Here is a 27,723-nt window from a genome sequence, read left to right as displayed (position 1 = left end):
TCGCTCGGTGGACTCCTTCTCTTAGCACAGCCTGGTATTTTAATTTCTGATTCAGCCTGAGATAAGGAAAATCTGGATAAACTGATAGATATAGAACTGTGTGTGAGACAAGCTTTAACAAGTCTGTGTGTCATTTTGGGTGTCGGACACTTTCCCTTGACTGACATCCCAGCAGTTCAAGCTCCAAGAATCCAGTGTGAAAGAAAAATCAAAGAATCTGCTAAAATTTTTGACTCAACATTTCCTGTACCCAGAATAGCCAAACCTAGCGCCGGGTAATGTGGCCCCTGGTGGGCTGATAAGTAGGATCCTCTCTCCTAACCAATCAACCTTCTTTCCACAGGGGTCTGGGTTCATGTGGGACCAGAATATGGACTTCCAGATTTGGCAGTTTGGCAATTTGGAGACTCTTAATCCCAAGCCCCTTATCAGAGTATGGCTGGAGGACACTTTTTCTCCTCTCCATCCAATTTGCTTTCTTGGCCCCACTTTCCCACTCGTGGAAGCAGCCACACTGTTCTAGGATTGTAATTTATAGATCTAAGTGTGTGTTTACTTATTTAATTACACCTCCTCTCCCAATACTCTGCAAAAGCTGAGACGGTCTTTCCCAATGAGGGCTTACCCAGTGCTGAGTGGCGTACGGGACATGGAAGGCACTGGCTGAGTGCTGGTGGAATGGCGGGTTAAATGAATGAGGGAGGCAACCCCTGAACCTAATCAGAGCCTAATGTTAGGTCTTCAGGGACCCATGTGTCTCCAGCAAAGACACGGAATGTGACTTTGGACCCCCTCTAAGTAAACATGTGGCTGAAAGATGACATCGGTGCTCAGTTGGTTTGTTCTTCCATCAACTGTGACCACAATGGGTCCAGCACTGTCTCAGGTGCTCCAACAGAGTGAGGATAGAGACAGTCCCCTCTCTACTAGCTCACAGCCTTTTCTAAAATACAGACACAGAAGTAGTAAGCCACAGGGAGGGGGCCACTGGATGGCAGCTCTGTTGGCGTCTAACGGGTCTGAGGTTGGGGGAGCTTGATTCTACCTCAGAGAAGATGTCACAGGGCTGTCCCTTTGGAGCTGGAGCGTGGAGAACAGGGTGAAATGAGAAACAGCTAAAGAGAAACCATAGCCAGACTGGGCAGGGCACCCCAAAGGCATCTGGCTTCTGGTAACTTTGTCATCCCACCCTCCCACCTGAGCTTAAACCTCTCCTCAAAGCTTCTACACCACTCTATCCAGTGGGCACTGTTCCTTCTGCACAATCAGAGTGGAGTCTGCCCATGATTTGTGCCTGTGTCCCCTCCACTGAGGGTTATAGCAGGTATTAGGTCCTTTTCTAGACCCCCACCTCTGAAGCTCAGAAGGCAGGCAGGAAGGAAACGGAGCAGAAGGCAGAGAGGGAGGAACAGAAAAGTACTTGTATTAAGTGATCCGTGCATTCCAGACTCTGAGTCAGACACTAGGTATATTATGTCATTTAGTCCTCATAAAAAGTCAAGCATTTCTGAAAGTAATTTTTATTATAAAGAGGAGACTCAGACAAGTGACTTTTCAGGAGACTCAGACTTGAGAAGCAGAAGAGTCAAACGTTAAGAGCAGGTCTGGCCAATATCCAGCTCATCCTTCCATCCACCCTGGAGCTTCCAACATGAGTGTCCAGCGTGGAAAGGAGGGCTGACCTTCTGTTCGGTCTCTGGGAAATAGCCCATTCTCCTGCAGTATTGAAAAAACTGTAAGTTTCAAGAATGTGAGGTAAGACTAAGGACCATCATCATTATCTTAATCATTTACATCCATAAAATCCATCCACTCTGCCTTTTAAGGAAGCCCACGAGTCCTCGGGCATCTACTGAAAGATGAATATAGCAGAGAACTCATGTTTTCAGTTATAAACTCGGGTACGAAGGTAATTTGTCAATGATGACGTTGACCAAATTGAAGTCCAAAATAGGGACAGCCTCAAGGGTCTACTCTCACTCTGCTTCTACGGTGACACTGCATTTCTGAAGCCAGGACAAATGTTCCTCCCCTGATGCTTTTTAGCCTCACCTTGGAATGTGGATGCTCATGTTTGTATTTGAATACACCGCAAAACTCCCTTCCTGCCCATCTCCTCTTCCCTCCTCCGCGCTCCCTTTCTTCGGGGCCTTCCAGGACCCGGGGCGAGACTTTCACAAGCCCCTACTGAAGCAGCTCCTGAGAGCAGCCCCTGCTGGGGAGGCTCGTGGCCTCAGGCACCAAGATGGTAGACCATGGGGCCACCCTTGGTGGGAGTCTGGAGTCCCGTGGGGATGTCGGATCAGCCCAGATAGGAGGCCTGGTGCTGTGTGGCCATGGGACTTGGACATCCTGCCCTCTGAGCCCAACTGACCAGAGGAAGGGCCTGGCGGATCTCAGGCTGGCCCCAGATTTAGATATTCCAGGGAGAAGAGAGAGCCCCGAGGGCACAGCGGCTGCCCATGGGCTCCTAAGGTTCAGAGAACGGGCTCTAAGTTGACTGACACTGTGGGCTCAGGCAGGTGTTTTGTCTCCTCTGACCCACACTCACCTCCATTGTAAATGGTCACCAAGATCACAGCAGCCTCTTAGATCTGCTGAGGATTAAGTAAGATGGCAGGTAAAGTGCTTAGACACTGCTTGACTCATTATAAGAACCCAATGAAATTAATCATTGTTATTATTATTATTGGCAGAAAAGGCAAGTGACTATGAATAAAAAGAAAAAAGGAATACGCAAACCCTAAGAAGATGTTTCTATTTCGACAGAGGGACCGCAGGCTTTGCTCCCATCGCACTGTGTGAATTTGCTCCTACAAAAGTGAAAACAGGAGGGGCTGATGGCTTTAAAAGAGCACACGCCAAGGTTGCTTTAGAGTTGATGAGCCGCTGATGCCTTACACTTGGCCATGTTCACTTAAGAAATAGATTACTCCTAATTTACACTTGTGTTCCTCAATTTCTAGTCACACAGAGAGTTAGAGGGGTGCCGGGGCTAGAATGGATGCCTCCCAGACCCAGGTCACAGTGGGCTCCTGGTCTGCTTCTCCTCTTTCTAGAAGATGAAAGAGCCAGGTAACAAGAGGTCAGTTGTTCATTTGAGAGCAGAGTCCCTTTGGAAGCTGCTCTTGTTTATCCTGAGTGGGAGAGGCCAGACCTACCTCGCTGTCGGCCTTGCCCTATCCTGGGGCATTTGGCAGCTTCATCCTCACCCCAGCTCTGAGCTTAATCACCGCCCTTCAGAAACCCACATAGAGAGGTAAGCAGGACTGCCAGCTGGGAAGAAGAGTGAGTTCACATAGCCCTTGCTAAATTATGCAAAGCCTTGAGTCACCCATCCTGGCATAAAGGGGAACAAGTCCCCTGGTCTCTTTCTTCCAGTTGCAAGGAACCACCCCAGCCCTCCACCTGGCTGAAGGGATGAGTAGGATGTCATAGGTGGACAGAAGAGTTGGAGAAGGCCACAGGGATGGCGTGGCTTTCCCAGAAACAGAAATGGGGCCCGTGAGAAAGACTCAGTGCTCAGGCTCTGGGGCCTCAGTGCAGATTCTCACAGCACCAGCCCAGAGGCCTGCCTCCCCCCCTGAGGAACATCCTGCTAGCCACAACAGTCTGGGGAGAACCAGTCTCACACCTCTCAAAAGCTTCCGTTTACCAGTCTCGATTCTCGCTCTAGGGCCAGGAACAAGTAGCTTTGTCCATCTATCTTCCTCTTTCTAACCGTTCCTTCAAGCCCGCATAAGGAAAGGAAAAAAAACTGTATACAAGGAAAAATGGCATAGTTTGACCATCTACTGTTTGCTAAGTGTGTCAAGACAATGCTTTTGTTCTCAGAATAAGCCTGTAGGCAGAGAAACATTTTCCTCCTGTTGCAAAGGAGGAATGTGAGCCTGCAGGAGGTGAATCTGCCCAAGTTCTTCCTTCATATAAAAAAGGATAGATGAAATTGGATTCATCTTCTGGTTATCTCAACACCTCCGTGTTGCTCGTGACCATGTGTTTACAATGACAAATGGACGTTCCAGCCCGGCCGCTGGTCAGAATGACATGTAGCTTCACAGAGGTTCATATACTCATTTGCTCCGTCACAGGAGGTGACCACTGCAACCCAGCATGGCCCAGTAAGACCAGTGTGAGCTAAAAACCATGAGTTGAGACCCAGCTTTGCCACTTCCTCTGAGCAATGCTAGAAGGTTCCAACTTCTGCATCTAGTCATGGCCACACCAACAATCTCCACCTTACCTTCCTGGAGTTGATGAGAATATCAAAGGCGAGGATGTCTGGGAAGGGATGTGTCAGCATGAAGCTTATGCAAACCCTGACACTGTGGGCTATTATTCATGCATTTCTAATTGGCTGTGGCCTCCATCACTCAGGCATTGTGGAGATGTGGAAAACAGATGAGCAATAAACATCAGAATGATTTTGAGATATTTGCAAATGTCCAGGTGGCTCACTTCTTCCACAGGTGTTGGGCTGCAGAGACCTGCATTGTCTCATGCCTCCTAGAAGGGGCTGGAGTGGTGAATGCAGGACTGATGTCAAGTCTTTGCTCCGTGAGGAGCCCGTAGATGAGCAGACTGCATCCACTGACCTTCCATGAATTTCCCGATGGCGTCATTCTAACAGCTTCCAAAGGGAGCAGACTGGCAACCTTGGGCATACTGCTTTAAATCCAGGACCCTGAGAGATCTTGCATATACCAGTAATGGATAGATGGGGAAAGTGCTGGCCCAAAGAGAGGGACAGTGACTTGCCAAAGTTACCAGCAAGTTGGTGGCAAGCTGGCACTGAAATGAAGATCTTCTGCCCCCTGGCAAGAGCTTGCACCTGCTCTCTATGCTTGCAAAGCACAGCATGTCAAAACTTTAGTCTTCTTTCAAAAACTCACCAACTGCTCTTTCAGGAGTTTTTTAGGGATTTTTCCCCCCTGAAATTTTTCTGTCCTTGAACCTGTCTCCAAAGCGCTGGCTTTGGACAAGCTGGAAAACCTCTGGCCCCACCTTGTGAAGTACCCACCCCACAGGGACCCCGGGAGGCCCCACCGCTCCCATCCAACCACTGCAGCAGAGAGAAGGGTTTAATTTTCCCAAGGGAAGAGGGTGAGAGCTCCTCCATTTCCTGCTCTCTCCCTTTATGAGCAAAAGGTGATCCAACAACTTCATGTGAGGGAAAAAAAAACGCTGCGTGAATGGGGAGCTGGTTTCTCCAAAACCCCAGTAACTTTGAAAGGAAGCCTGGACTCAGCAGAAGAGAGAGCAAATCACTATGGGATTTACAGGTTTCTAAAACTCCAGAGTGTCAGCAGTGGTCCAATTTAGAGACCTCCTAGAGCCTTGCTGGGCATCAGAAATTTCTGCAAGGATGGAAATGTTCTATGCAACATTCTACACAAGTATACACACTCTACAATATACTATAAAAACAGTACAAAACAGAAGCCACTGGCCACATGTGGTTACTGAGCACTGGAGAAGTGGCTACTGTGACTGAGGAACTGAATATTTAATTCTACTTAATTTTAATTAGTTTAAATTTAAATGACCACATGTGGCAGGCAGATATTGCATTGAATAGCACAGTTCTAGAGAATCCGCCCATATTTAAGATATTTCATTTGATCCTTACCATTTCTATATTTAAAGCCCAGAGCCATCAACTACTTAACTCACCCAAGGTCCTCTTGCTAATTATCCAGTTCAGTCCAATACCTTGCCAGACTCTAGTCCAAACTAGAAATATAGATTTGGGCACACAAGTTCCCTGCCTTTCAAAGACTCAAGTTTGTGTTCTCGGGGTACCTAGATCAGGAAAGAAGCTGGGAAGGCTCTTAGGGTGGGGATATCAGGGAAAGCTTACTCTGGGTGTGAGTAGGGAGTGTCCAAGCAGAGAGGGGAAGAGTTGGGCTCTAGCAGAGTGCTCTGGGGGAGACTGTGGTGCAATCCGGGACAACCCGTGTGCTGAGGATGGGCTCCAAAGTGAGAGGGTAAGAGAGAACTGCCAAAGAGATGTGATCATGGACAGTCTTGCATGTCACATTAAGGAGATTGGGCTTTTTCCTAAAAGGTATAGGGACCCCCTAGAGGAGTGGTTTCTAACCATTTGGGGGCAGGTAGCTATGGACTCTCTCTCTTTCTCCATTCTTTTGCATACAATTTCCAGGCGGGATCATGGAACCCATGAAGTCATTCTTGGAGGATTTGAACCAGGATAGTAAAGTAGTCCTGTATTTGATTTGGAAGGCCACTTCTTGAGCCAGTGGAGGATGGCTGGAATGAGACAAGGCTGGTGCCGCAGACATGCCAGCTTTAAGCACCGGAGCAGCTGCAAGAGGTAAGCTTGCCCAGCAGAGAGTGGGTAGCTCATGGATGTTTCCTGGAGCATAATGGAGCCTGGCTTCTCTCCTTCCTGCTGCCGCTGTCTCCAAGCCAACTCACTGCCTGTCCCCAGGGTAGTATCTTAGTGTCTGTTCTTGCAAATGAAACTGCCCGGCTGCCCACCCCTCACAGCACGGGCATAAATCCAGAGGCCTCTATCAGGTGTGAAAAATAGGTAGCCCTGTCCATGGTGGCCTGAGAAGAGATTCATCCTTTATTGATTTTGGCTTGGGGAGGCTCTATCGTTCTTATTCATTTCTCACCTCTCCTGCATTCAAAAAAGGTAAAATTAAAGTATTAATCAAAATCATACAAATGGGGCAAAAATGTCAGCCTGCCCTTGGGCCACACTAATTACTTCCAGAAGGCCTGGCCCCTTCCAGATATGGAGTAGGGGTGGGGTGGGGGGTGTACCCTCCTGCTCCATCAGAATCTCCAGCCTCACCAGTGGGACCGGCTTTAATTAATCCTCTGTTACTGTTGAAATTGCATTGTCCCAAGGGGAGGCCCACGTAAGCAGGAATATTATTTTAGACACACACTGTAAACAACACTGGTTCTCTGGGGAGCCCCGGGGTGCTATGGCTTTGACCCTCTCACTGCTGGAATCAGGAGCCACTTACTTTTTGTCATCTCCTGAACTAAGCACTTTCTACTTCTTTACCAATTTCCATTCCGTTGATTTTCCAGTACTAAAGGGCGAAGGTCAGAAGAAGAGAATCATCAACAATGTTAAATATCCAAGCTCCCCTATAAAATAATTGCTTGTAACTTACTTAAAACATCATCAGTTAAACAAAAAAAATAGCAAACAAAGTGCTTGCACTGTTCTAAGCTATACACACATACACACACACCCACACGCACACACCCCTATAACCCACAAATACACATGTATTCATTCATTTAAACTTTGATAACCATATGATTCAGGTATAATTATGAATCTGATTTTAAGGACACAGATTTTAAAGACACAGAAAACTTAAGTAATCTGCCCAAAGTCACACAGAAATTAGCAGACCTTTGATCCTGTTCAAAATGTCCATAAGACATTTGGTCCACAAGATATTTGGTCCATAAGACATTTGGTCCACGCCAAAAGGTCCTTGACATTTGGTCCTGTCCAAAACGTTCACGAGTGTATTTGGTCCATGCCAAATGATTTTGGACAGGACCAAATATCAAGGACCTTTTGGCGTGGACCAAATGTCTCCATGGATGTTTTGGACAGGACCAAATATGACCAAATATCAAGGACCTTTTGGCATGGCCCAAATGTTTGATGCACATTTTTGACACTACCAAATGTCCTACAAGGCACATGGCTAACAAATGACAGACCCAGGCTTTGCATGCAGGCAGTGTAGCTTCAGGATCCATTTTCTTAGCTACTACATTATACCAGATTGACATTTTACTCCTTCCAAGCTCCTGATTTTATTCAGTCATTGTGAGAATGCAATCCAAGTGAGGTTCAACTCTCATGTCCTACAGGCTGTCTTTTGAAAGTTAAATGCACACAACTTCTTTTTTGGCATTGTCCTCTTTTTTTTTTTCCTTTCCATCTACAATTAGTTAATTTCATGCATAATTATTTGCATGGGAAATTGGTTCCCTATCATCAGATCAGCCTAAGAACCCAGCACATTGCCCCTGAGGCCTCTTGCAAGGTGGGATGGATCATTCAGAATTAGTTGCTTTCTTTGGAATTCTTTAAAAAATGACCTGCTTTCCTTTCAAAGGATCGGAGAGGGAATTCAGAGAGTGCTCTTGCCCCAGAGGCTCCCCTGGGAAGGTTGTGAACTTGGAAAACTTGCTCAGAATTACCCCAAAAGAGCAATTTGTTCCCTAGCAAAACAGGATAATTGTCTGGGGCAGACCTGAGGCTGCTGGTGCATGGGTCACCAGAATGGGAGGGAGCACACTCTCCAGCGAGAGTCTGTTTGGGAAACAATTATCTTGCTTCCTTTGAATCAAAGATAGTCCTGCGTGCCTTGTGCACGCACTGAGGTCAAATATAGTGTACGGTCTCCACAGATTCCCTTCCTTTTAGGAAATTATTCATTGATAAAGCTGCTGGCCCAGACAGCCAGCTTCCTTACAGTAACTGCTCTTTGCTTTCTGAGAATAAGCCAACTAGGCAGGAACTGTTATTGCTCTTAATGATGCCTCTTCCCTTTGGAGAACAGTCTGTCCTCTGCCCAACTTACATCATCTCCAAGACACAGAGAAACAGCTGCTTCTCTCTCCAAGAAATAAAGGAGTGCTCAGTGTTCCTTCCGGTAGAAAAGGTGTCACTTTCCAGCTTGTTTCAGATATGTAGGAGCGAGGGCTTCGATCGCTATGAGTAATTTATTCAGTCTGCACCCATTCAACAGTCACTTGTACGAGGCAGGGTGCTTGGTGCTGAGGTTTCAAGAAATAGGAGAAAATATCTCTGCCCTCCAGTGTCTCATGGTCTACGCGCAGCGAAATGAATGCAGCTCACCAGCAGCTGATGCTGACAAGCTGGACCATGGTGTGGAAAGAAATCCAGAGATCCGTCTAGGCTAGATGGAAAAGAATGCTGCTGTCAGTTACGGTTGTCCCTCACTGGCCCAGGAACTAATAGAGAATCTTGCCTATACGTTTTTCCACTTGCGTTCTAGAATAACCCCAGAGATGACCTAACCCCATTCTATCATTTTACACTGATGGGAGCTAAGATGCAGACTTGGCAATGATTTGTCTAAAATCACAGAGTGGATGAGTGGAGACTGTGATGGCAAAGGTTAGCCAGGGTGAGGATGGGTCTAGATTCTGCTACCAGAGCAGGCAAGAAGTCAAGCTATCGAAGAGAACCTGTATATGCATGGGAGCTGTACAGTTCCAGAGAAGGGGGATCAGTCCCAGAAAAGACCACCCAGGTGAGGAAAAGAGATCTGGGGTCACAGAGGGCAGCATGTGGCCAGCCACGTTTACAGCAAGTCCTAGTCCAGGAGCAGAGTCAGCCTTGCTCCCACATTATTTAATATTTTCTTAGTGTTGGAGGCTCCCTTGGTAGTTGTAGATAGAAAATATTCAGAAAACTGAAGATCATTGATCCTAGTGGTGCAGGGGACAGGGGTAGGTGTCTGCAAGGGTCACTCTGAATTTCTGATACCCACTGGCCTCTTGAACGCTTCATGATAAAATATATTAACAAGAAAGTAAGGAGGGGTCAGTTATTAACTCAGTTCCAATAATTTTCCTAATTATTACTGTCTCCAGTCTACTTACATGATCATCTCATTAAATTTTTTTCAATAATCTTGCATAGAGTTATCATTCCTTTATTGATGAAGAAATTGAGAGTCAGAGAGAATGAATATTTCAGAGCTCAGGAGAGAAAAGTTCTTATTTAAGGCAATGTCTCTTGGGCTCTTCACCTGGTCTGCTGACACTATCACAATTCTTTCGCAGGCAAATGGCCCTACAGTTTAAAAAGCTCTTTCTTACGTGCATTCTCATTTGATCAACATAAATACCCATTTCACAGGTGACCAAACTGAGCCTTAAAAGAAGCTACATAATGTCACCAAAATCATACAGCTAGCAAGGACAGAGGTGGCTTTAGAAATCCGAGATAACATTGATTCTGCTTCTAGCTACCACTCCCTGCATGAGCTTTAAAGGCAGGGAAAAAAGCAGAACTGTACTTGGCTTAGCAAACTAGGAATCCAACAGTCAAAGCCTGTTTAAAGGCAGCTTTTTCAGAATTGCCTTGACTGTCGGGCAATCCGCTAAATTCCAGATAGGCAAGCTATCGCTATAGCATTTCTGTCCCATTAGAGTTTTCTCTTTACACAAATCTCTAGAGACAAAGAATATCAGATAATCAATTCAACATGGCCATTATGAATTTTGTTTTCTGTCCTACATCTTCCCCCAAAAGTCATGTATACATTTTGTAACAACGCAGCAAATGTAATCAGAGGAGCTAATTCTAGCTAGAACGCCTTTCTCTCTTCTGAGAAACACTCACACACATGCACACACATACACAAACACAGAGGAATAAAAAGTAAAGATGAGAACACCATTTTCAGCGCAACAAGGAAATGGCGACAACCCCAAACCACAAACTATGAAGACTTTCTGCCAAATACAATGAAATTTAAACCCAAATGTGAAAGGATGGAAAGAGCCAACAAAGATCTCCTCAGACCTTGGACAGAATGCAGTTTTCTCTAAAAATTGTTCTCACAGTCCTAAAAGTGCCATCCAGAGATCCTTGGGTCTAGAGTCGTGGATTCAATGCAGAGGAAAAAAAGAGAAAATTAAATAAAGAAACAGAAGAGGAATGTTTCTCTAGACCCGGTTTTGTCCACAGAATGGCAAGGTTGGTGGAGCTGAAAAGGAGTACAGATGTGCCATCTCAATTTTCTGAGATTCTGTCTCCTAGCCAAAGAATATTGATGGAGATCAGGTAAGGTGTTGAAGGGAGAGGAAGCCACAATCAACATATCATAGGACAAGCAGATGTGTGTTAGAGGGTTTCTTGGAATGCTTAAGAGCCATCTGAATGCCAGAAATTGATAGAGATATCTACCCCAACACAAATAAAGAGCCTCAGTCTAACTCCACTTCCCTCTCCACACTATTCTAACAAAATACTAGCCCAGAAAGCACTACTTCTATTTGAAAATGAGTAGACACCAGGAAGTAAATATCTGGGTTTTCAAAAGTTCTTGAGGAAAAGAAGGGAGAGAGGGAATGAGGGTAAATCAGGTAAGAAACATATATCTAAGATGAATTAGTCCTAGAAACAGAAAAAGAGTTAGGGGAAATTCAAGACAATTGGCATTTTTGGAAAACAGTTCAAGAAAGAGATACAGTAGATTAAAGAATAGATGAGAAAATAATAGAAAGGAATTGAGATGGCAAAGCTCAGGAAAATGGATACGAGAGAAAAGTGAAATGACTGTAAAGATAAAAGGTACATTAGAAACAATCATAAAAATGGAGGAATAAATAAACTAAAGGAGAGACAAGGGCGTAGAAAATGTCCTTAGGAATATTACAGCCCCTTAAATGGGAAAACACTTACTTCGGCCACAGAGAAGTTGCTACATGTGGGGAAGGAGGTCCCGTGTGCAAAATAATGAACACAGCCAACCTCAGTGGCCACAGGAAAATATCCGATGATATAAGAAAACTTCACTTTTATATGAAGACTCAAATTTGGAGATTAAAAACACACAGTAGGTCCCAGGGACAAATTTGACAGAGGAGAACAACATCAAGATAGGAAATTTTACTGAATAAGGATGAAGACTGAAAACAGTGGGCAGCAAGGTGGAGAACAAAGCAATAAGCTCCTTACCTACAAAGAAGAAAATAAGCAAGTTAGCTGCAGGCCTCTCCGCAACACAAGCCAATGTCACAAGACTGGAAAGCAGTGTTTCCCAAGTTTTAAGGGAGGGGACGCTTATCTCAAGGATCCCCACTCACTTAACTCCCTAGGATATAAAAGTCCTGCTCTTGGCAGCAAGGGTAGGGAATGCCATCAAGTCAGGGAACCACCACAACTACCAGTGGGCCACACAAATGTCTAAGGGTTCGCTCCTCTCTCAGCCCTGAGATTTCCTTTGCTTTAGCAAAGACCTCAGTTACAGAGCATGTTGGTAGCTCCTAATTCCCAGGCTGATATGGTCCAATTCCATCTCTTCAAGATCTCCTTTGTCCCTTCTAAAACTCCTCTCCAAGCCATGCTCCAAGATGGAGCTATCTCAACGAATCACATCGTGTAAAATTGTTCTTATTCTTTACATATTCACCAGGTGAACAAAAGGATGTTGTTACCCCAGCCCATAATACAATTTATTCCGTTTCCTTGTAACTTATTTCTTTGTATAGAAATTAAATAAGGGTAGGAAGGGCACCTAACAGAGAAAAAGGAATCGTGTCTGCAAAGTACAGGCTTAGCTAGGTTGGCGTACCTCTCCACTCAGCTGAATTCCAGCTGTGCTTTGGACTCACTCCTTATCGGGATCATTAGAAGATAAGGCCATGCAGGCATTTCTTCCACATCTTCTGTGCTGCTCTGTATTCCTCCCTGAATTTATTGGCCTAATACATTTTATCTCTAATTTCTAAATCTGTTTCCCTACTCCAGTAAAATATATTTCCTCCTTAATAATATTACCCATCATCCTTCATGTACAAGAGTCATGCACAAAAATTCTCAAAAACTCAAGATCTTGAGAAATGAGCCTTTCCTGAGAAAAAGAAATGAGAGATCAAAATAAATAAGTTAGAAATAGAGAAAACAAATTAGAAGGGCTGGCACTGAGAATTAAATCTGTTAGAATATTGAGCTAGGAATGAGCAACTGTGGCATTCACGGTAGCATTTTATGGCTTAATTATTTTTCTTTGCATTTTTTGTATTGTTCAAATTTTTTCTATTATGAGAGTATATATCTTTTATAAAACAATGAAATGATTTTAAAAACCCAAGAATGGGTCATTTTAGTAGTTGAATAGTTGGTTATTGAGTGTTAAGCATCTATGTCATACCAGACATACTGGTTGGCCCTAAGGAAAGACCCATCTTTCCACATAATTAAGGAGAAAGGAAGCATGGGTACAATGAAGACTAACAATGTAACAGGAAATAGATAAAGTGGTGGCCCTTGAGTTTGGGTAGGGGATGGCATTTCCTGGGAGTTGATAGGCCTTGAACCACAGGACTTTAGACTGGAGAACAGAAGAACCCAAGGATGTGTTCAGTGCACATCTGAGGGATGGGTATTGAGGGGCAGACATGGAAAGAAGGGAACAATTTGATAGGGTACAGGACAACATGGAATGGAAAGAGTTCCACAGGAACTGTCTGTCTAGGGGAGGTTGTCACAGAATGAAGGCTGGTGGAGCACATAGTGCCTAGTAGAGTGGGCTTCCATCTTGCTTGCTTTGCTGAAGCCCAGCTAGCCTTCCAGAATGCATCCCATGGCTCTCTCTCAGGAGTACATTTTTCTCTCCATGAAAGCCTCTTTTAAAAAAAAATAAATAAATAAATAGAAAAGTCAGCATTTCCTCCCTGTTTTGTGCAAAATTTAGAACAAATATTGTTTGCAAGACAAACACAAGGAAATAAATCTTCTCACAGAGCCAATTTGGGAAATTAAACATTGATTGGCTCGTACCCAGAAAGGCTTGGAGGAAACCAAATCATCGGCGTCTCAAACTCATTACAGGGAAGAGGGGATTAAAGGTTTTTAGGCTTGACAGACCTAAGCCAAACCTTTCCCCTGACATTTTTTTCCCTGGCATTATCTATCCAGGGGAGGGGGGAGAAAAAAAAAATCTCACAACAAAAACAAAGATAAAATCTACACAGTTTTGTCGACTTTTGATGAGTTGCCATCTAAAATCTGTTTTGTACTGAAATCACATGAAGAAAGAAGTGGTCCAGGATTAAGGGCTAGCGTATGAAAAGCTTTGCCACAAACAGAACCACATTCTCTGGATTTAGCAAAAACTTTCAACTGTCATTAATTTGTAAAAGGAAAAGCCAAGAAGAACATTTCAAGAACTTACAGTCCTAAAAAAGAGAGCTTGTAGTCTTGTTGGAAAATGTACTAAACAAGTGGGAGAGAGACCGAGAGGATGGGCAGAGAGAACCGAATGGAAGCTGGAGACCCTGCCAGTTTCTGGGGCTGCTCTGAGTTGTCACAAACTCCACGGGTGTAATGTAAGGAAAACGGGATCCTCTGTCATTAGGCTTCCACTAAGTATCACCCCATTCCAATTTGCACCTGGATTTACAGCCACTCCTTGGCTTTGAAAGTCTTAAACAGCAGGTCACACCTATTATAACATGTTTTGTTAGCCAGAGTCTTTCGCTGGAGAAAACAAAGCTACCTAAGCAGCCTTTGGTTGCAAAGAGAGAGAAAAGCTCATGTGTGCCTTTGAGGAACCATGGCCGTTCACCAGTTTACGAACTGAGTCACGAAAGAAGCTTCACCAGAGGGCCCAGGTCTCTCTGAATGCTAGGTGGTCTCTTTCCTGCTCTCTGTCATATTCAGGTGTGGTACTTGTGTGGTCTTAATTAATCCTTGCAACCACCCCTTTTGATTGCCATGAGGATTAATGGGATCCCTGAAGGCACGTGGGAAGTGTCTAATAAAGAGTCACTAAATGAATGCCTGAGTGGGCCTGGCGCAGAAGAGGCACTCAGAGACAGAAGCCGTTATTACCGTTGTGAGAGATTAAGGCCCATTTGTCCGAGAGCCAGCTTTAATTCGACCACCTGCAGGAAAGGTTCAATAGCTGACCTCTGAGATGCCACCCGAAATTCAAAAAGTCACCAGATCTGCACTGTGTGTGGAATTGCATCGCTCAGCTCCCTATGTATTCTATAAAACCACACACATTTCTACCCAGCAGCCAAAACACACACCATTCTGGAGCTGTGGTACATTTTGATGATAAAGGAAAATGCACTTTTATATATATTATTTTCTCCCCTGTCTCTTCTCCCTTCGGGGGAAAAATGGGAAGTGAGTAAATGATACAGAGGAGATGAGAGGGCAGTTACTGCTTTAAAAGGTTGAAGTGACTATTAATTTCTTTTTCTGTTGGTTCCAACAGCCACCCAAAATTGAATTAGGAAGAGCAAAATTGATTTTGCTAAATTGAAAACCCATTCGAAATATCGAGGTTTTAATAAGATTCTGATGCTGATTTCTGGATTGCTTAGGAACACTTAATGTCTGGCTTGTAGGGAGCCATGTTTGAAACTCAGAATGACTTCCCAAGCAACCGTTCAAAGGCCATGCCTCAGCCGATGGAAGCCATTTGTCCTCTCCCCTCAACTGCGGCATTAACTGCCAAAGTTCTTTCCCATGTACAAAAATGCATTAACCTGGAATCTCCTGGTTGCACGTGACAGTAATTTGATTATTGCCTCAAGTAACTAAGAAATCCAGGGCTGTGCTGGCTTCAGGAGGCCCAGCTGGATCTAGTCACACAAATGACATTTGTAAGACTCCATCTTTCTCCCTCCTTGGCTCTGGTTTCGCCTGTGTTGGTTTCTGTCTTAGTCAGGCTTTACATCGTCATCGAAAAGATGATGTCAAAGAAAGAGAACTTCTTTCCAGCAAAATTCCGGGGCCAACTCTCCTTAGTAGCTCACATGACTTATCCTTAAATATGAATGCCCAGGCTTGTGTCACAGTCTTGTCCCTGGAGCTGGAGTTATGTCAGTTCCGTTAAGAAGTGCTTGGCCTCAGCATAGAGGAGACCATGAGGATAAGATGTTGATCTGGCTCAAACAAAATAGAACAAAGATGTTCATCATAAGACCTCATCTAATATTACCTCCTCCATAAGATCTTTGATGAATTTTCTAGGTGCAAAGAAAAAAAACCTCCCGTTATACACACCCGAACAACCCAGTTCATGGTTATTGTTGACCAATTTTTAATTTCTGTGATCACATTATATAGCGTACATTCTTAGATCTTCAGGGCACATCTTCTCTTCCTTGCTAGGGCAACTCAGGGAAGGAGCACTAACAAGGAGTTATGCATATTTGGGTGTGAATTCCTCCTTTTATAAACCTGAGAGCAACAAGCATGTAAACAAACTCTTTGAGATGCAGAATTCTTAACTTGCAGAATGAAAATGATAATATCAACCACAGAATGGTGGTTGATGGTGAGAATTATTATATACTAGAAATTATATAATTTTATATACACCCACACACACTCATCACCTAGTACGTGGCCCATTCAAAGAATGGGCTTCTTAAAGATTAGACTCACTTAATTCACCAAGTTCATTTCTCAAAAAAATCTAAGACAATGTGTTGCGCATAGGTAATTCTTAATGTTTGTTGACTAAATAAAAGCTTGATCAATGGGGAGATCACTTAATCACTTAATCAATGGAGAAAAAAAGATCCCCCTTTTAGATTATCTGTCTACCCATATGGGAAAAAAACCCAAAGGCAATCATTTCAGTCTCCTGTTTAAGCACCTTTGTCCAGCCCCACTGTCCTTAGAATATGAAATAGAGTTGGCAAATGTGCCCAAGGCTTGGTAGCATGTAGGTGTCAACTTAGTATGAGGCAATGCACTGGACATTGATTCATCGCTTACTTCAGACTGTGAGGTTGTCACATGTTTTGGCAAACACTGCGTTACTTGATCTAACAGAATGGTAGAAGTCAGAAAATTCTAGGCTAGGACTTGGGGGATCTGGCTGCAGTCAAGCGTCGCCTCCACCATTTAAAACCATCAACTTGGGCAATAATTGTCATCACTGCCTCCTGTTTCAAATGGAGATTTTAATGCTTGCTTCACAGTATTGCTTAAAAGATTAAGTTCAATAATGTTTGTTAGATGAGTGATTTAAGAAATACTGACTGACTTCTCTGTCCCAGCCTGAGACTCAGTTTCCCCAGTTTTTAAGGGAGGGACTTGGACGAGTTCCAAATCTGATGGGGTTTTTTTTAAGGCTAAATGAAACTCATGTTGTAAGAAATGTTGTAGAAACACGCAAATCATTTAATAAATATTATTGCTTCCCCCTTAAGGTGGTAATGAATGGGAAAGAGATGCAAATATACACATTGTGAAGTAGATGATCGACAGCTTGATTAAGTGTTGTTTGCACTGAAAAAAACAACACAGATAAATTGATAAATATTAAACATGGCTGAACTAATGTCTTCCCAGATATTGTTTTCAATTTTAAAGTAAATCATCTGGACACGGTTCCCTTCCTGGACCCAGGTGACACCCAAGAATAAATATAATTCTGAGAGAACCAACCACCCCTCAAGTGTCCTTTCTCCTTAAGGCCCGTCCCTTCCCTTTGTCTCTACGATGACCCTTGATTCCACACTTCCTCTGGAAGAGTTTTGAGGATTGGTAGAATATTGGCTCAGAAATTTGAGATTACAACGATTCTGAGCTGGATGACCTTAGCCAATTTATTAAATTACCTTGAACTTCAGTTTTCCTATCTGCAGAGTGGAACTAGTCACTTCATGTCTGTGGTTTTCTTTTTCCAAATCCAGAACCTCAATCTCATCATGAGAAAACATCAGACCAAACAAAATTGAGGGGCTTTTTTACAAAATATTCTTTAAAAGTTTCCAAGTCATGAAAAACAAGGAAACTTTGAGAAACTGTCATAGATCCGAGGAGAATGAGGAGTCACGATGACTAAAAGTAAAGTAGTGTCTTGGATGAGATCCTGGAACAGGAAAAGCGCGTTAGTGGGAAAACTGGTAAAATCTAGATAAAGTTCATAATTGAACTAGTGTTGTTATATTAATGTTAATTTATTAGTTTTAAAAAATATACGAGGCTATGTAACATGTTAACATTAGGGGAAGCTGGATGAAGAGTACAGGGAAATTCTTTGTACTATCTTTGCAACTCCTCTGTAAGTCTAAAATCATTTAGAAATAAAATCCCAAAATAAAAATACTGGGACGGATGACAACATCCAACTCATAAGACTGAAGTGAAGATAAAGAAGATACAGACAAAATGTGTAGCACATTGAAGGTACTCAATAAATTTCTCCTCCTCCCTACGGATGAATATGAAGTATGATTCTATTGTTGTTTTTGCCACCTTCACTCAGAGCAGAGATAATTTGCCTTCCATCTGAAAAAAGCACAAATAATTGCTGAAGTCTGTAATTTAGACAAATGGACTGCATTATGGCAGGGGCCGGGAGCAGAAGTATTATTTCATCTGTCTAAATCTTTTGAGAAAACCAAGGGGGAATAAAAGAAGAAAGCCACTCAACATTACTTTCTGTCTTTGGTGCCAGCTGCTGACTGAGTTTGGCAAGCACAGAGCTGGAAGTCTAGCCGTGGAGGTAGAAAAATCTCAGTGTCCATCCTGCCAACCACACATTGCCACACACGCAAAATACATTTTTCTTCCCTCAAGTAGAACTTTTCCTTAGTGGAGCAGGGGAGGATTTGGGAGGTCAGTTTGGAAGCAAACTGTGTGGAATTTTCTGGAGTGAGAGCATCTGACCTCCTTTGCTTCTGACCTCAGCTCCACATACACCCAAAGCAAGGCCATCACCACTCCCAACAAAGTGGGGCGTTAAACACGTTTGCACTGAAAAGCCTAGAGCCTTGACAACAACCTCAAATATCTTCATGGTTTCTTAACTAGCAGACTACTTAAAAGGCGGCGATCACAGCGAGAAAGCGGCTACAAACAGCAAGTGCTAGGCATGACAGGAGGGTTCAAGGTGTTCTGTAGGATTTTTGCAAAATTTTCAATCATGGTACATAGAGAACTCAACTGGACTCGGTCTTGAAACTCTATCCCTCCTGGTGATTTTCCTACCTTATTGCAGCATCATAATTCTAAACCAGAGTCTTCTGCCAGTTTGCATTATTTCTCTGCTCACAGTCAGCACTGACCCCTTGCTGTTTACAGCAGTAGTTCCCGGAGTGAGCTCCTGGGACCAGCAACATGAGACCACCTGGGAACATGCTAGAAAGGCAAATTCTTGGACCCCATTCAATACTCACTGAGTCAGAAACTCTAAGCTACAGGGTCCAACAACTGTGTTTCCACAAGCTCTCAAGGTCATTCTGATGCTCGCTAAAGTTTGAGAATCACTGGGTTGTAACATTAAGTTCAAACTTTTCAATCTGGCTTTTAAAACTCATAATCGAGGTCTAGACAACCTTCCAGACTTACCTAATGGAACGTGAAACTGACAAGATGGCTTCATTTAAGATCCAAATATCATATGTATACACAAAAAGTATATATATAAAATTCCTAATCCATCACTGAATGTTCCACTTGCTCAACTTACAATGCTTTCCACTATCTCTCTCTTAAGGATACTTCCCTTACATCCCCAAAGATTCAGTCCAAAGTGATTAGTTCCCATACCTAATGCTAAGCGGTGAGGGACTTGAGGCCTCGTTGACAATGTCACAGAGCGTCAGCACTGCACTCTGGTCTTCTACAGTCCAATGAATGCTTGCCCATTCTGTAGTGATTAACTTGCTGGTCCAGGCTTTTCAGGCCAGAACTGCATTCAAGACCCATCCACCGCAGCCACCTAGTGATCTTAAGGCTGAGAGCCAGGTCTAGAGTGCCTGCTGGACTCAGATGCGCACTGCAGAAGCACCGCAGAAACCAGCTCTTCCTGCAAGCCAAGGGCTCCGGCGAGGACACCATGTCTCCACCCAGCTTCCCAAAATGGAGTTTCCATTTGAAGTCTTTTCCTAATGGCTGACTTTAGAAAGGACCACCCAACCCATAAAACACAGTAAATAATATTGAACTTCTAAAAGAAAGGGATGGGGTTTTTGATTACTCTCTTACCAAGATGCTTCTAAGTCCAGGTACAAAATGACTCAGGTACCATTGCTGCATAAGGAAGATTATCAACAAGTCAGGTAAACCAAAAGTCAACCATGGTGAGCCGGGAGACTTCGGCTCACTCCTAGGAAATCGGTCAAGACCCTCCTCACTTATGTATCCTCCTGGCGTTCATTCTGTTTAGATTCTTTCCAGCCCCAAATCTGAGTTTGGCTCTTATTTTCAGGGTAACTCCTGACTTCCAGGCGTGTCAGCTGGTCCTGTCGTCCCTGATTCAGCTCTTAGGGGATCTCAAAGAAAGTTAGATCAGATGTAATCCTTATGGACCTTCAGAGGTCATTCTTAGTCCCAATCCAACCTCCTCAGCTGACAAACCCTTGAGTCATCCTCCTTGAAGTTGCCTTAATCAAGATATAACTCTGCTGGTCCCTTTGCCAGGACCAGTGGGAGACGGGAGGGTCTAAAAACTCCCCATTTCTAGATGTCAGCAATGTGCAGCTATTTTTACAAAACTAGAAGTAAAAACAAGCTATCGACAGCTCCACAAAATCAAAATTTCTCTATCAGTTATCTATGACTGTATAAGATACCCCCAAATTATTTTAAAATATCTATAGCTATTCCTTAGCTCTCACAGGGTCTGTAGGTCAGCAATGTTGGAGTAGTTTGGCTGGTCATTTCTGGCTGGAATATCTCATGAGGTGGCAGTTACCTGAAGGCTTGACTGGGGCTGGAGGATCTTCTTCCAAGATCACTCACTCATGTGGCTGTCAAGTTGGTGTTGGCTGTTGGTTGGGGGCCTCAGTTCCTCTCCATGGAGTCCTTTCCATGGGACCAATTAAGTATCATTATTAAGATTGCCAGATAAAATACAAAATACCTTGATATTATTTCCAGAGAAATAGTGAATATTTTTTTAATATAAGTACGTCTTATATAATATTTGAGACATACTTATATGAAACATACTTATTCTAAAAAGCAATCATCATTTCTCTGAAGCTCAAATGTAGCCAGGAGTCTTGTATTTTTATTTTATATACCTGGCTGTTCTAGTCATGACATGCAGCTGGCTTACTCCAGAATGAGCTGACGAAGAGACCAAGGAAGACGGCCTCAGAGCCTTTTATGATCTAGCCTTGAAAGTCATCTGCCATATTTGACTCCCTGTACAGTCCAGCCTTGACTCAGTGGAGGAAGAGTCCACACAGGACTGTGAATACCAGGAGAGGCGGTTGTCTGGGAGGCACGGTGGATGCTGCCTACCACATCTTCCCCCTGAGAGTCCCCTGGCAAAGGTCTTTAACATCGAAGCAAGGAAGTTTGGGGACATGGATGGGAGTTCAAATTTTTTTAAAATTTTCATATACAAGAAGTGAGACAGCTCATAGTTTATAAGTGAAGAAAAGAGAATAACATCTAGACACAGAGGAAAAAGCGCTTTTTAAGAAGAAAAGTAGCTTACGGTACTAACTGCCCAACTCCATATCTACTTTTCAACAGAAGATAGAAGAGGCTAGCAGCCTTTAAATTAAAAGGGAAATGGGCACGAATGAGGGCTTGTCATCTGTTCACTTAATACGTCCCAGGGGCTGTGGCAGCTCGTCTTTTGGGTTTACAGAATATAGGATTAATACATTTTCAATATTTATAATAAGCTTGAATTTGTGCTATAATCCTTCCTATCAAAGATGCTACAAATTCACTCTTTACCTATCCAAAAAAAAAGGACAAGAAAAGATGCATAGAAAATGTCAGGTTTTCGACTTTATAGAATATTCTATCTAAATGTAGATTCCTGACAAAATGACCTAGGAAATTTACACCCACCATGCTAATGAGGGCAGCCAGGAGGGTATCCAGCCAGGACTATTGCAGGAGAAAAGAGCGAATATCATTTCAATTAAGGTGCCAAAACAGTGACAAGAAGCCTGGGGTCCCGGTGACCCAGGTCTGGATATCAACTTGTGTGCTGTTCTGAAGGCATACCCTCCACTTGGCCTTGGTCATCCACAAACTCATTTCTTGGCCCCCCGAGGAAACCACAGCCTCAGGCTTTCTAGCTGAAAATAAATTAGACTATCAATAGAGAAGATATTTACAAGGCAGGGAAAAATGCATTTCATTTCTCAAGTATAAACATTAAGTGACTGTTGCCGGACTCAGATCCCCTCTACTCCAGGGCCCAGACCATTTTCTTCCTGTGGAACCACGGAGTGGAATAAGATGTTCAAAATGATAACCATATAAATAACTGTTGGGCTACGGATGGGGACTAAGGGGCATCAGTGTGCCGGGGCCTGAAGTCGGGTGGGCCATCGGAAGAGAGTCGGGGCTGCATCTGGATGTGTACTCTTTGCACTGAGAATTGTGTGTTGGAATTTTCACTGAGTGAAGGTTGCAGCAAAGTGAATAAACTGGATAATGCAAAAAATGTTTTCCTGTCTGGTTCATAATATTGAGTTTCAACTTCATGATGTCACAGCTTAGGATGTGACTGACTTTCAAATTATGCCTGGGGCCGTTGGTAAGTGTGAAGATATGGCTAAGGCTGGGACAGCCAGACAAGTGGGAGTGGTGTGAGTGTGAGCCTGTGTGTGTGTGTCTGTGTGTGTGAGTGTATGTGTCTGTGTGTGTGTCTGTATGTGTAAGCCTGTGTGTGTCTATGTGAGAGTGTCTGTGTGTGAGTGTGTTTGTGAGCCTGTGTGTGTGTGTGCGTATGTGAGTATGTGTGAGTGTGTGTGAGGGGGGCACTTAGCATCTTGAAAATGATTGCCAGGCCAGCAGAGACAATATAACTGAAACCCAAATAATGGTTCTCAACCTTGGCTGCACATTAGAATTTCTGCAGAGCTCTTAAAAATCCTCATGTTCAGACGACACTACATATCAATTAAATCAGAATATTTGAAGGTATAACCCAGGCAGTATTTTTTAAACTATCCAGGTGATTCCGATGTGCAAGCAAGGATGAGAAAACCACCGACCTTCTAGAAGATTCCCAACATTAAAGAAGCAGTAGAATTACCTGGATGCTTGTTACAAAGGCTAATTCTACTTCAGAAATTCTGAAGCGGGATGCAGAAATATTATTTTCAACTGACACCCTAAGCAACTATAATAAAGATTGTCCCTGAATCCTCATTTTTGAGAAACACTTTTGTAGATAATTTTCAGCAGAAAAGGTGAATAATACAGAGATAGAGTTAATGATAGAGTAGTGAGAGTGGCACACGGGAAGCTAGACATTCTGGGAGAGGGCTCAGTCTGAGGACTTCATATAAGCACTTTATATAAGATGCCTACAGGTACTTACAGAATTCACAGTGACGTGGTGGAATCTAGTTGGCTGGTGGCAGGAAAGTGAAGCTGTCTTCAGACTCAGTCGAGTGGGGGAAAGAAAAAGATTTCCAATGTAAATCAGTACTAACTTCCATCATAATCATTCTGTTCATCAGATCTATTAGAACTGCATGCAAAAAAAATCCAATAAGCTTTGATTAGAGTCTAATATTTTTTTTCCAATGAGAAAAGTACAAGATTTATAAAGAATGGACATAGTAAAATGTATTTTGGCTTCTCCGAGTAAAATTTTGCTTACCTGTCAGGTTTATTCACTCTCCTAGAGATTTGAGGCTTTGGAGTGATTGCTAATTTTGAAGACGAAGGTGTCAGCACATGTTTATGTTCATAATGAACCTCTCTGTTTCTGTTTCCCTCTCTTTCTCTCTCTCTCTCTTTTAGTTTCTCTCCATCTGTCAAGCAGTTTATGAATATAAGTTTTCCATTTCTTTCCTCAACTCAGAAGGAGAGGATATCATGGAGAGCTCCTGGATCGACAGGAAAGCTTTTAACACACTGAACTCTCCCTAGATTTTCCTGAAACCTGGCATTTCTGGGGCTGAATCCATTGCAAGGAGGAGGAGCGGAAGCGAAGAAAGTTCTGGCCAACTGAAGCTTTTAGGGTAATTCAGGTGGGGAAACTAATTCCCTATGCTGAAATGCAGCCAGGCCAAAGAGGTTAACACCTCATCTTTTGCAAGAAGTAACTTGGGACAGCTAGTGACGAATCCTGAGTTTTGGTCCAAGCTGCCTCTTATCTCTGATAGTGCCCCCTGGCATCATTCGGCTTAGCCCTGACTCATGGGACAAGTCCTGCAGCTGAGCTACCTGCTCGCTTCCCACGGACCTGGAGATGCCCTGGAAAGCTTTCTGTCCAATGGCTGGCTAAGCCGACCCATCCTCCCGTATCAGACCTGAATAGGTCTTGGGGCGAAACCGTGCACAGAGGAGAATGTCCACACGTTGAAACTGGGAGTCTGTGACAGTCTTTCACAAGAATGCCTCTGGAATTTCCCCCACTACCATGGGATAAAGGTTATTCAATCCTTGGACCTCAGACCTAAAAGGGATCATTACTTATAGCACAAGTCCAGGTCACTGGTTGTTTTGCCTGTAGATCATACGGCAATTACAATTCTGGAGGCTGGAAGTCCAAAATCAAGTGCCAGCATGCCCATGTTCTGGCGATGGCTCTCTTCCACTTTGTCCACTACTGTCTTCTCGTTGTATCCTCACATCGTAGAAAGAGGGCAAGGGATCTTTCTGGGGTCCCTTTTATAAGAGCACTAGTCCCATTCATGAAGGGTGCACCCTCACGACCTACTCACCTCCCAAAAGTCCCACTTCTTTACGCCATAACCTGGGGATTAGGATTTCCACATATGGATTTAAGGAAGTACAAGATTCAGTCCATAACCCTTCTGATAGGAATGCCCTTGCTCTCTCTTGACTCCTTGGAAATGAGGCTGTTTGGTGAGCTCATCACAAGGCTTCTCATTCAAGACACCTTCCCTGCCCCTCTCCCTCCTGGGCCATGGGCACACCTTCACACAGCCACATCAGGGACACTGCCAGCTGGGGACCCATGTGTCTCACTTGCTGAGATGAGAACCCGTGTTCTTCTCCTTTTTTACAGTCTAAATTCCATTAAATGCCTCCTGAATGCAGGACTTTACATCCAGGTATCCGGAAGGTTCATTTTGGTCTTCAGGATGTTTACGTGAAAAATAAGGGGAATCTTTGAAACTCCTCAAGTGCTGCCTAGAGTTTAGTTAGAGCCGTGAAAACCGAAGACTAAGTGATCACAGCAGCAAGTCAAGTCTAAGTTAAGGCATGGAGCTTTGCTGAGCCCAAGACGTAATTTCATTCACTTGTTTCTCCTTGACAGCCGTATTTTTTGAAAATCTCACAATCTGAAAACTTTACCCACGTTTTCAAAGATCTCGCTATCCACCACAAATTCAGCCCATGAGCAAATACTATCAACTCTATCTCCTAAATATATGTTGGATCATCTGATTTGTCCTGTTTCCCTACTGTCACCTTAGCACAAGACAGGCATCCTCTCTTCTCTGCACAACTCAGATTGCTTCCCACCTGGTCCACCTGCTTGGACCCATGCTCCCCTTCAGTTACTCTATTCACAGTAGTCAGGGTGATGTTGTTGAAACGCAGAGAATATGATATCGACATCTTACTCAAAACACTCCAGTGAATTTCCATCACATATAAAATAAAGTCCAAACTCTCTACTCTAGCTCATAGATCCCCTGGGGCTCTGTCACATATTAGCCTGATGTTCTTTCTCCTGCCCTCTTGCCCATTAAGCTGCACACACAGTGTCCTTCTTTCTGTTTAATGAATATTCCATCTAATTCCTGCATGAGAGCCTTTGGACTAGCTGTTTCCTCAGCCTGGAATGCACTCCCCACCAATCTATGCATAGTCCTCCTTTCATCACAGAGATTTAGCTCAAATAACACATCTTCAGAGAGGTTTTACTGAACAGATAACCTGAAGTCACTCTCTGTCACATCCCCTATTATAATTATTTGCCTATTTGTGTTATCACATCTTTTTTTTTTTTTTTTTGCTGAGGAAGTTTAGCCCTGAGCTAACGTCTGTTGTCAATCCTCCTCTTTCTTTTTTTTGCTTGAGGAAAATTAACCTTAAGCTAACATTGTGCCAATCTTCTTCTATTTTGTATGTGGGTCACCACCACAGCATGGCTGACAAGTGGTGTAGGTCCGTGCCTGGGATCCGAAACCACAAACCCAGGCTGCTGAAGTAGAGCACGTTGAACTCAACCACTATGCCACATAGCAGGCCCCACAATTTCTTTTTTATTTAGTTAGGTTTACTGTCTTTCTTTCCTCACTAAATTTTTGAGAGCTGGGATGTTGTCTGTTCTGCTCCCCACTTAACCTTATTATCTAGAAGAGTGCCCATCACATAGAGCCTAATCAATAAATATTTGTTGAAATAATAGATATATTATTTTTAACATATTACAAAATAATAAACCCTTTGATGTTATCTTAACATTACTTATTGAAAAACTAAAAATTAACTTTTTTTGTAAATTAGGGAAACAGGATCCATTAGATATTGAGAGTTATCAAATTACTTAAAGGTATTTTAAATATAATGTTGAGCAATCAATTCATTCTAAGAAATTCAGTTTCCTTATCAAAAAATATTTAAAAATAGTGACAGTTTCTTTTTGCACTGCTCTCCAGTACATATGTATAATTTTCTTTTGAAGAAGCTCCTTGAGAGCATGAAATACACCACACCCTGGTGGACCTCTCACAGTGATGAGAAAAAGCAGTTTCTAATCTCACTACCAAAGCTTGCATGGCCTGCACAAGCTATAAGACACGATTTCATTGAAAGGGTTTGACAGGTCCTCTGTAAGCTGGGGAAGGTATGTTTTATGTTATGACCCAATAAGGATCACTTAATGCATAGATCACTTTTGTAAAGTGAGAGTCCTATTTTCAGGTCAAACTCCACGTGGAAATGGCCCTCTCCCTGCCAATTCTATTTCAAGTGGAATATGAAATGGCTTCCATCTTTACATTTCAACTCATATTAGATCAGAGGTTGCAGAGAAGAGAGAGGCAGGGATGACTGTAGTGTACATTCCACAGAATGTTTTCAAATGTAAGCATCTCCATAGTTACCTTAGGTGGGATGGTTTGTGTTATAGCTCTAGTTGGAGCTATAGACACTCGATTAATAAAAAATTCCCCACAACACATCCTAAAAGAATGATTCATAGAAACAGCTCTGTTCCTGGATATCTTTGAAAGTGATTGATACTATATACAGAAAGAAGTCAGGGTATATCCAACAAAAAGGAATCAGGATGGACCCAAAACATAAGAGGGCCCTCTTAAGTAGTTGATAATTGAATGAAAAACACAAGTGAATTGCAGAAAAACAATGTCTGAATTGGCCCAAGATCTAGAGAGTTCTTTAGATGACATTTTGCTAAGGGGTAAGGGGCTTATTATGCACGCCTCAGTTTTTGGTCATTTATGCTCTGTTTACATTAAGAGTATAGCAAACATGACATTTTCATGGCAGAGAATATGTCCAGTCATTCTGAACAGATCATTCTGTGAAGGAACCATTTAGCTATGGTATAAATACATATGTGGAAGAAGTGGACCCACTGACCACCATGTTGGGGTCAGAGTTCTAGAGACCTAAGTGGGCAGGCTAAGCAAAAACAACCAACCAAACAAACAAAAAAGCAAATTTATTCAGTGGCAAGACTTATTTCTCTTTGGGTTTTCTGTATCTGTATGCCCTTGATCCACAGTTGCTAAATAAATGAAAACAGCTTGAAATTTAACTCTGAGTTCAGATCTTTGGGTTCTGTGACCACATGTGCTGGTCCTGTTGCCCCTGAGCATACTGTAGGTCCTAGCCCCAAATGTGCATTCACTGAATTGAACTGAAATGTATTGAATGGGGTAGGGAGAGCTGAGCTGTGCTGAGGACTGGCAGAAGTCATTTAGATTACCTGGGCTTTTGATCCCTCCAAACAGTGAAGAGGCAGCACCAGGCTACGTGAACGCTGAGACCTCCAGTTGGAAACACTCCGGGCTTTTGTATTTCTACCTTCTGTTATCTACCTTCAA

General features: G+C 43.2%; 1 long non-coding RNA gene across 1 annotated transcript; it reads right to left on the bottom strand.

The window, feature by feature from the left end:
* Positions 1–62: 62 nt before the first annotated feature.
* On the bottom strand, positions 63–23,659 carry LOC124230990 (uncharacterized). The gene is made up of 5 exons (XR_006886339.1): positions 23,331–23,659; positions 23,046–23,198; positions 8,592–8,930; positions 7,002–7,070; positions 63–6,646 (listed from the first exon to the last, which is right to left on the bottom strand). It is a non-coding gene; the product is annotated as an uncharacterized LOC124230990 (long non-coding RNA).
* Between the last annotated feature and the right edge of the window lie 4,064 nt (positions 23,660–27,723).

Source organism: Equus quagga, chromosome 20, assembly GCF_021613505.1.
Source record: "Equus quagga isolate Etosha38 chromosome 20, UCLA_HA_Equagga_1.0, whole genome shotgun sequence".
NCBI lineage: Eukaryota > Metazoa > Chordata > Mammalia > Perissodactyla > Equidae > Equus > Equus quagga.
This window is presented reverse-complemented; position numbering and strand designations above follow the sequence as displayed.